At 39.8% G+C, this 9,907-nt stretch overlaps 1 long non-coding RNA gene across 3 annotated transcripts in view; it reads left to right on the forward strand.

Annotated features, from left to right (window-relative positions):
• LOC117814541 overlaps positions 1-9,586 on the forward strand; it is a 106,931-nt gene extending 97,345 nt beyond the window's left edge. For 2 of the 3 annotated variants that reach the window (XR_004631588.1, XR_004631587.1), the window contains one exon: positions 7,408-9,586. This is a non-coding gene — a long non-coding RNA (uncharacterized LOC117814541). Of the gene's footprint in view, positions 1-537; positions 2,186-7,407 lie in introns of those variants that run through there. The other variant, XR_004631589.1, reaches the window with a different exon arrangement.
• The last annotated feature ends 321 nt before the right edge of the window (positions 9,587-9,907 follow it).

The following is a 9,907-nucleotide window of genomic DNA, read 5'->3' on the forward strand; positions in this document are numbered from 1 at the left end:
TTATCAGTTCTGCTGTATTTGATATCTCACATTTCCTCCTCGTGATGCCTTTATTAACTGAACACCTGTCATCAAACAAACAAACAGCAATGAGGCGTGTCTTTTAGGACTCTTTAAACTTTTGTTTATTCAGCTTTTCAAAGCTTTAATTTGGTGGCACTTTGTTTATAACACTTTCTAAAGTCCTAAAATTTAAAGAAAATTAAAATTGTACATGTAGTTTAGAAATGAAGGATTTGAGATGCAGAAGTTTTAACACCGCAGGACCGGCTGCTGAAAGTGACCCATTTAGCAGACAAAGCAGCTGGTCCCATCCATCATAAGGCTCAGTTATAATAGAATGTAATTCATGTTCTGCAGACATTGGTTGTAATGCATCCCATTTTGAAGCACTTTGGCTCGCCCTTCCCCCCTCCCATAAACACACACGCTCCCTTTTTCTCCTCCCCGGGCCTCCCGAGGTTGGTGTCTCTGCGTTAGGACTCCATTGTTGCCTACTGCTGGATAATGCCCTTATTAATTGTACCTCTTTGTAAGGTGTCAGCTGTAGCCTCAGATTGAGATGGATGGATCTCTGGAGTCTGCTCCCCGGCCCTCCACAGACACTCTATCTCTGCACAACACACAGATGCAACAGTGAGTGCTGCCACACACTATGACTAAAAGCTCTGATAAAACAGGCATTTTTAATTATTCCACCAAAAAAGGAAACATGTTTCCAAACTGAGGAAGACTATTTCTGTCTTTGCTGAGGTGAGCCCACATGTGATGTGTTTTAATTATCTGAATATCTGAGCAGTGATGAAATATCTTTTTTTATTGATTATTTTAGTGTGTTGCAGAAATACTGCTTAATTAGGTGGATTGAAGCCTCGGTGAGATCAACAGCATTAACATCAAATCCTTTCCCTCTCATTAAAGGAAACAGAGTCAATTTAATTAATGCATATTAATCCCCACTGATGCTCATTTTAGCTTTAGAAAAAGCACCACTGTGCGGACTTCATCTGTTTCAAGAAATTCAGGTTCTGAATCGACGTATATTTGATCACTTTTCCCATAATCTTTAAATTAATTAACTTAATTTTAGCTCAGGGCATTACCTGAAGACAGAAATCCTTTTTTATGTGTTGATTTTGTTTACTTTTATTGGTTTGCTTCAATTAGTGCCAGACAATAACAACACTTTAATTTATCATTCCCTAGTATAATCATATAGTTGATCAAATTTTCAGATATAATATGGTAAACATCTCAAACATCTGAGTGAGTTACAATAAAATATAATATAAGAGCATAAACTATATTTTTCAGAATTTCTGAACTGCTGTAGTAATTATTTCCACATTCATTTAGTCCAGTATCATCCCCCTTGAGCCTCTCTTCCACTGATACTGAGCTGCTTCATTTCTTGTTTGAATGTTCCCTGCTGTTAGCTGCATGAGTGTCAGTGGACGCCACTTTAACCCACCAAATCATCATGATCACATAGTTAACCAGGGATGATGAAGTTATAATAATGAGTTGATCTGAAGCCCCTCTCTGCCAACATGTGTGGTATTAATTTTATAGGAGGGGGGGACAGCGGGACAGCTGGAAGAGAAATTTCCACAAAGAGGATCTTGCAGGAGCTTTTGAAATGTTTAGGGTATTCTTGATCACTTGTACTTAGCTTTTAATGTTTAGAGGAAAGAGACAAAGAAAGGTGTTTAAATAACAAATTCATCTTTATTGCTTGGTTTAAATGTAGTGGTTACACTATAAGTTTAAAGCTGTCAAAGTGCAGTAGTGTCAGAGATGTCCCTCTTTATATGTGCAGACCAACAAGGCAACTGATGCTTCCACAGCTCAAATCAAGCTGTCTTTATTTTATTCTCCTTCTGGGAAAGTTTGTATTAATGTTGTTCTAAAAGTGCAATGGATAATTCCTGTTAGTAAAATCAATTTAAGCTTTTCAAGAAACACTTGTTGGCTCAATTTATGTAATTAAATCATCATATTTGAGGGTTTAACAGAAACAAATCTGTAAATTGAATAATAAGTAATACATTCCTTCCCTTGTATAAATTCTTAAAGCACTTTGTCCATTCTTCCTCTCTGAAACAATACTGTATCAGCTTAGCCAGGAGTCTGAAGTATACGAGGAGGAGGAAGAAAAAAAAAAGCGCAGAGCAGAAAATGGAGATCCATTCCCTTCAGATCCCATTTAGAGAGGCCCTGCACATTTTTAAAGTGTCAATTGTTTTTGTCTCTTGAAGTGTAGATGGAATGTTTGAATTCCAGTATTAACTGTAGTGCCTGCTGAGTTAAATTATGGTCCCTGGGCTGCGGGGTGGGAGTAATCAATAAGAATACACGAGGCAGTGTGTAATGTGTCTGCTCCTAGCAGCAGGGACACTGTCCCCCTTAGCCTGTCCCCCAGCAGGTTAGATAAATATGATAGTGAAACGGGGCACACTGGATTATATGATATCAATGTAGAATCAGGGAAGTGCTATTACACTCACCGAGCCCACTGTGAGTACTATTGACAAGGTTGGCTTTGAACACGGTAGTGTATTGCTCTCTCTTTCCTCTCTTCTTCCCCTCTCTCTCCCTCTCTCTCTCTCTCTCTCTCTCTCTCTCTCTCTCTCTCTCTCTCTCTGTCTCTCTCTCTCTCTCTCTCTCTCTCTCTCTCTCTCTCTCTCTCCCTCTCCCTCTCCCTCTCCCTCTCTCTCCCTCTCCCTCTCTCTTTCTTTCTGCATAATGTGAAGAACCACAGGAGGAAAGGATCTATATTTCACTTAGCTTTGATTAAAATGGCTATTTTATGCTTGTGCCTTGAAGTTGGGTTCATTGCACCCACATGTTAATCCATGAAGGGCATGCTGTGATCATAATTTCTAAATATCCCCATGTATTTGTGCATTAAGAATCAGTAACATGATGCTCAATCAATGTGCAATTGATTAGATTTTTAGTGATCATAAAATTGTCCGACTGATAAACTGTTCTTCTCTCTGTCTCATGTTGACCCCTTCAAATGTCCATCCAATTAACCGTCATGCCCATGTTGTTGTTGTTGTGAGGCTGGTTACTCATACAGTAACCTCATATCACTGATCTACTCAGACTATTGATTAGCTCGCCTTCTCAGTGGTGAAAGGATCAAACCTGGCACATCTAAAAAGGCCATTATCAGCGTCCACTTCAGATAACCTGCTACAACCTGATACAGGCCTTTGCACAGGTCATAACCTCCCTGCCCTCTCCAGCCATCTAACCCCCCCTCACCTGCCCACTCCTAACCATCATTATCATTCTTGTGTTAAATGACAAACAGGTCAGGAAACTGCACCTTGTTGATGTCTCACATGTGAATAATCCATGTTGCTGGAAGGCAGCTCCCTTTAAATGTCAGGCTTCTGAGTTATCCAGGAGTGTTTAGCATAAAGGGAAAAAAATCTGTATTAAAACACTTTAGGTTGCAGCACTTTTTTACAAATCCAATCAAACATGCTGTTAAATTCTCATAAACAGGGCAATCTTTTTAAAGCATGTCAGGTCCTCAATTTCACTTAAGTTTCCACAGCATTGTTTATGAATAGAAAAAAACATGTTTATAGGAGAAGTAAAATTAATTAAAGGTTTAAAGCAGCAACCCTCAGTCTTTATTTTGCAGACTTTCAGTCTTTCCTTTATTTCAATTAAAACCCTCAAAGGATGCTGAGGTCTGGATCTGTGTCACTGTTACACTCCCCAAAGTGCATTTTGCATTCTGAGAGGAATCCAGATATTAAAGCATGTTTTTTGGGCCAGGTATTAGTGACATCTCGGCTGCTTTTCACACAAAAGATTTGGCAGAAGCTAATTTGCATAAAGGTCAGAGTCAAGCTCCTGATGGAAGTTGTGCAGCATCCCCGTCTCTTAGCAACACTCTTTCTCTCCTGGTGTCTGTGCTGAATTGGCTGGTCCTTGGCACTCATCTTTCACCAAGAAAATTCATAATGAAATGCCACCCTGCAACCTGCATCTATCACAAGAGACACTCTTCACTCCCCTCTTGGGCTGCAATACTTTTACAGTGAAATTAATAAATGGGTGCATTGTTTAAGCGGAGGAGAATGTCACTGCTATGTGTTAGGATTTTCAGGGACTTTGGTTGCTGGGAGGGATAAACATGTTTATTAAGAATTGTGCCAAGATTAGAGGCAAATTAGCAGGTAATTGGAGACACCTGCAAAACAAAGGGGAGGATGGAGAGGTGGCAGTGTGGAGGCTGATAAAGGGAGAGATTGGGCTTCTGGCCTGGCCTCGACCCATTTATTGGTGGGGGAAGGCGTTTAAAAAGAGAGGATTTGGTATGTTGAGAAAATGACTTTTGTCCTCCTCCATGGTGACAGCATCCAGATGCTGCCAAGAGATGTTAATAGAGGGTCAAATTTTGGACAATAGTATCCATCATTGCTTTCACAGCAGCCGCCATTCTCCAAGCTCAAAGCTGTCTCTGTGTAAAAGAAGAAGAGATGTGCTCCATTGAGCGTTTTCGGTTAAATCAGCCAGCACTTAACTATTCCGTAATTACTCTGATGAGGGTCTCTGTCACCTTGGTCACGTGGTCCTTTCCCCACAACATTTAAACTTTCTGTAAAGGTCATACCCGTCCTCACCCAGTCTCTCATCCACTTCTCTACATCCTCCACGCCCTTTTATGTCGCGTGGGTCAACGTTCTTTTCTTCTTCTGATTCCTCGTCGCGACAGATGCTGGGTGGACATGAAACCAGCTGTTTACTGCGTCGAAGTCCGCCGATTTCCACGACTCATGTCCTGGCAGACTCTGTCTGTGAGGGACTCTGCCTGAGGAAATGTCTCTCTGCACCCTGGGAATCATTGCAGCTCTCCCTGCTGCTGCTGCACCCAGATGCACGTGCACCCCTCACTGAGGCAAAACACTGCAATACTGGAAATAGCACCATTAACAACGCTTGTAGTATTATTATTATTATTATTATTATTATTATTATTATTATTATTGAATACTACTATTTTTATTAAAATATAATTGTTGTTGGTATTATTATTGACCGGTTTTTAGTACAAATTTGAAAAAATAATCAGCTCTCAAATCAGACCTACATTTAGTTAATTTGAGCTTCTAAAAAAAACAAACAACTAACTCAATCAAATTTCAACACAAACGATTCTGGTTACATTAAAGTGTTATCACATTTTGTTGTCGTTGTGAGCACGTGCGCAGACTAATCACATCTCAAAACGGTGTGGATGAACCAAAAATTAACCAAAAGAAATACGTTTTTATTTGTCCAGATTAATTTATTTTTCTCAATGTTGCTTGATTTTTTTCTTTTTCATTTGAATTTCAAAATAGTGCCCAAAAATTTAAAGAATTGCCTCTTAAAGCTCCTTTCAAATTACTTATCGATACTTTTTATTAATATTGTTTAAATGACTACAGTACATCAGGGAGCATTTACAAACCCCGTATAAAATATATGTTATGCAGCTCTGTGTGCTACAATATCAGTCGCCACAAGTGAACAGGAGGGTTTCCACCTCACTTTCTCTCCCTCTGCGCGCTGCTCTCCGCTGACAGAGGTCGTCCACTTTGTGTGCGCGGCTTCACTGACTTCAACAAAACCAAACGGCTAATTGTTCCCTTTAATAGCGATTTAATTCGCCCGTTCAGACTCTTGCAAAGCTGTGTAAAATAGTCCCAACATAATTACAAGTAAACCTTTTTGAAGGAGATTATTGATCGATGGGTATGAGTGAGGGAAAGCACCTGCTCTATCTGTCCTTCTCGGGAGCGTGAACGCACCACGCAGGTCTAATTTCTGAGACGTTCAGGTGGGATGTGTCTCAATTGGTGCTGAGATCAGAGGCTGTGATTGTCCATTGGTTCAGATTGGGCTGCTCACTGCAATTCTGGGAACTTTTATTGCAATCCGCAGATTGTAATGATGGAGAGCCCTCGATGTGGCAGCACTGATTACATCACGCGCTCCCTCCGTATGTGTGTGTGTATATGTGTGTCTACCTTTCATCTCAGGTATTTATTCGTTCAGCGCGAGCCGCAAATAGCCACAGCTTCTATACGTCTCTGTCAGTGTTCATATATAGCCGGAGTCTCCATTACACACAGTGAGATTACCAATCTGACAGTTTGATTTCATCCATTATTCATTCATTTATTGATCTCAGTCTTTAATTATAAGCTAGACAAAGATGGCGTTAAAACACATCCAGGTGTTTTATTAGATTTTGCGTCAAAATACATTGCTCATTTCCTATTGGCTGCTTCAGAGCTCTGTAATTAAACACACACCAAGTGAACTTCAGGGCTGGGTGGAGGCTCTTCCTCTTCCTTTTCAAATCATTTACTTGAGTAAAAGCAGCAATACAACTATATTTAATTTTAGTGCTGCATTCATAATGCCAGATAATTACTAATTGCATAGTGGCAAATTTTAGATAAATTATCAAAAAGTAAACATTACTCATAATTTAGAGTAAAGGACCCCTGTGAAAGGAAACTATAATATTATTGAATACCTAATTTTTACGTTGTCATTACTAATGTAGAAATGTGCAGAATTCTGGTCAAATTGTATATGTACCATTAAGTTGCTCAACAATGTAACATGCATGATATTTTAAAAGACCATCTCACGTTTTGATCCCTAATTATTTATATATGAATTAACTAGAAACTGCAGTTGTCATATATCGCACAAGTACAATATTTCCCTTTGAAATGTAGTGCCATACAAGTAGAAAGCAGTGTGATCACACTGAAGCACACAGCACTTGATAAAAAGTACCTTATGTTCCACCAATGTGCCATCCCACGTTTTAAAATATTTTAATCCTAATGCTGCCACCTTTTTATTAGCTGTTTTATGTCTACATTGTATCCAAAGTTTAAATTCTCAGTCAATTCTAGAGCAAAAATTGATTATTACAACCAATGCAACCAACGCTGCACTTTCATGTTGTAATTTGAGTCAAATCTGATAAAATACTTGGTTGGGTAGTTAATCATGTATGATGCAGCATGCAACATAAACGGGTAACATAGTTGTGCTTGTAAAATCTCCTTCTCCATAGCTGTTAAATAAATTTTGTAGAATAAAAGAAAGCTAACCAATCCTCAGTTCAACCACAAGTACCTCAAATACAGTATCAGAGTAAAGTACTCAGTTACTTTCTCTGCTGCAGCTGACAATAAATCACACTCATGTGTGTGCAGCCTGTGATCACTATCAGCTTGTGATTTGCAGCATGTTCTTATGAGAGCCCTCCCTGTGACATATGGAGATGCTTCCTCCCACAGCCACACCTGACTGATCCTCTCCTCTCTCCCCCTCTCTCTCTCTCTTTCTCTCTCTCTCTCTCTCTCCGCACAGATGATATCGCACAGCTCGCTGCGACAAGATTCCCAAACGGCTCGTCTCCTCTACAGAGAAACATGTCGCCTGACCATGTCACCAAGCTACACCCAAATATTGTGCATTGTTGCTAAAGAGAGGTCAGGAAACCAGCGAGTCAGTTTTTTTTTTCAGGCTGTGTTCTCTAATTAAGTATTCATGAAGCAGCAGTGGGAGCAAAGTATAGGTTTACACTACACCGGTGGTTCCCCCTCCCTCCCTGGTGTGTGCAGCCCTCAGCCTCCCCCCTGCTGCCCTCAGACAGGCCATCATTCCTAGTGTACTTCCAGCAATGATATCAAAAAGGTTTTCTTTTTTTTTGGTCAAGCCAAAGAGAGGTCACTCTAATAATACCCAAGGTCAGTGGTGGGAGCCAGCTAGTCTCCCAGTCATTATTCATTTGTTCACAGAGTTAATGACAGTTGCAGGGGGATGAGAACTTGGAGCCAGCAGCCATGTGATGTCACCAACACATGCCAAGGGATTAGGAGGGCAGGCAGAGGACAAGAAGTGTGGATTATAAAGGGAAAAAAAATAATAACAACAGCCTTTATTGTTCAGGTCACTGAACTCTTTATGTTTTACTGCTGGAGCTGTGACAAAAACATGCAGATACACAGTTTCTGTGAATTATGACAAGTAGTCAGCCTTTAAAGTAAGAGGAAGCTAAAACTGTGTTTTTATTCATCTCTTCATATTCCACTTGGAAATTCTTTTGGGAAATCATTTATCAAGTTTAATGCCTTCAGCTTGATGAAAGCATGTTCAGAAACCATCATTTATCCGAAGTCTTTTGGTTTTAATGATTACTACACTTTGTTATTTTAGTACCTCTTTAAATCACAGTAATTCATAGTCACCACGTTTTATATGAGTCTGCAATGCTGGTTAAAAACTGGTGGGAATGAACAATGAACACACCTTATTCAGGCAGCGCCCATGCAGTGAACAATGAACCCCTCCCTCCTGTCTAGCACCATGTCTGATAATGACCACATCCACCAGCTCTGATAGCGCTCCTCTTTTATGACCTACATGAGCATAAATACGGCTCAGATAAAACCTTTCAGGGAGGATATTGAGAATATGATCAGCTCTGCACCAGCAGCAACACCAAGTGTAATTTTTTAATGTTATATAAAAAGCCACATGTTGCATGTGCAGAATACCTGCTGGTCACTTGATCCATGAAGGGAAATATGTGGGTTTTTGCTTTAGGCATTGAAAAAAATGCTCCATATGTTGTTTTCTCTAAGCAACATTTAGTGGAAGTCTTTGTTGCAGAGCAGCACCTCTTTAAACTGCTCTCTTGTTCTCTCTGTCACATCTGCTGAATAATTAGACAGAAAATAGTCTGCTTTTTGACTAATTCTGCTGCAGGAGTCTGGGTGCCTCAACACCTAACATGCAGATACAGTAGATTCCCTGTTTGAGCAGAAGGTCAGGGTATAAATCTGAACTGCGTTTTGCATTACTTTCAGATGAGTGAAGCTGTCAGAGCGATAATATGAGCTTTCAGTCCTACTTTCTGCCACTTCTCCCCCATTCTAGGACCGAGGGGTCATGTGAAAATTGAAAGTGACAGTCAAAGCAGCATGTTGAACAGGCTGATTGGGCTAAGCTGTCACGGCCCAGATCAGAGCTCTTTAACACCAGGCCTATCAGAGGTCCTTCTGTTACAGCTGCGTGATCCAAAAAATAAAAGCCTGACAAGGAAAATAAAATAAAAGCCTAAATCTGTGAGGTGCAAATCTGCAAAGCTTTGATTTATAAGCATATTTATACAAGATTTTATACATTCTTAGTACAATGATCACCAAACTTTATTAACCAGAAAGGCAAACTTTGAGAAAGTTGTCTAAAAAATCTCGACACTGCAAGTTCACTGAGGGGCTTCTCTCTCATTTCTGCTCTTAGTTGAATGAAGTCCACTGTTTTTGCCTTTGTGCTTGTTTGAATGAAAATGTTTGTATCACCTGTTTTGTGGATGATTTAATGAGCACATGACGCTGTCAGATGAAAGAATTTTACTTTGTGGCAAGCATTCCCTGTCAATTTATATTTAGTTTCATATGTAGCTTTGCATGAAGCTCCGTCAAAAGCAATCAGGCTGCTGTCGTCCATTCAGATGATAATAAATCACGTCATTATCACTTTTCCTCTGGTCCATCTTTGAAAACAGAGGCAGAATGAAATATTTTTGTCAGGTGGAAGAATAACTTATGATCCTTTTATGTCCTGCTGAGAACCCTTGAAAATAATAATACAGCACAGCAGAAGCACATGAACAAGTGAAAGGCAGCGAGTGTTATAAATCTGATGGGATTTGCATATTTTGCCTCTCGAGCAAGACGCAGGCAGAAGAAATCACATGATGTATGAAAAAAAAAAGAAGCGGTTAGAAAACACACTCAGAAGTTAGGGTTCACACCTAGAATATGTTTCTCCAGAACTCACTTTTGATTGAAAACACAAGGAT

The sequence above is a fragment of the Notolabrus celidotus genome, chromosome 6 (genome assembly GCF_009762535.1).
Source record: "Notolabrus celidotus isolate fNotCel1 chromosome 6, fNotCel1.pri, whole genome shotgun sequence".
NCBI classification, from domain to species: domain Eukaryota; kingdom Metazoa; phylum Chordata; class Actinopteri; order Labriformes; family Labridae; genus Notolabrus; species Notolabrus celidotus.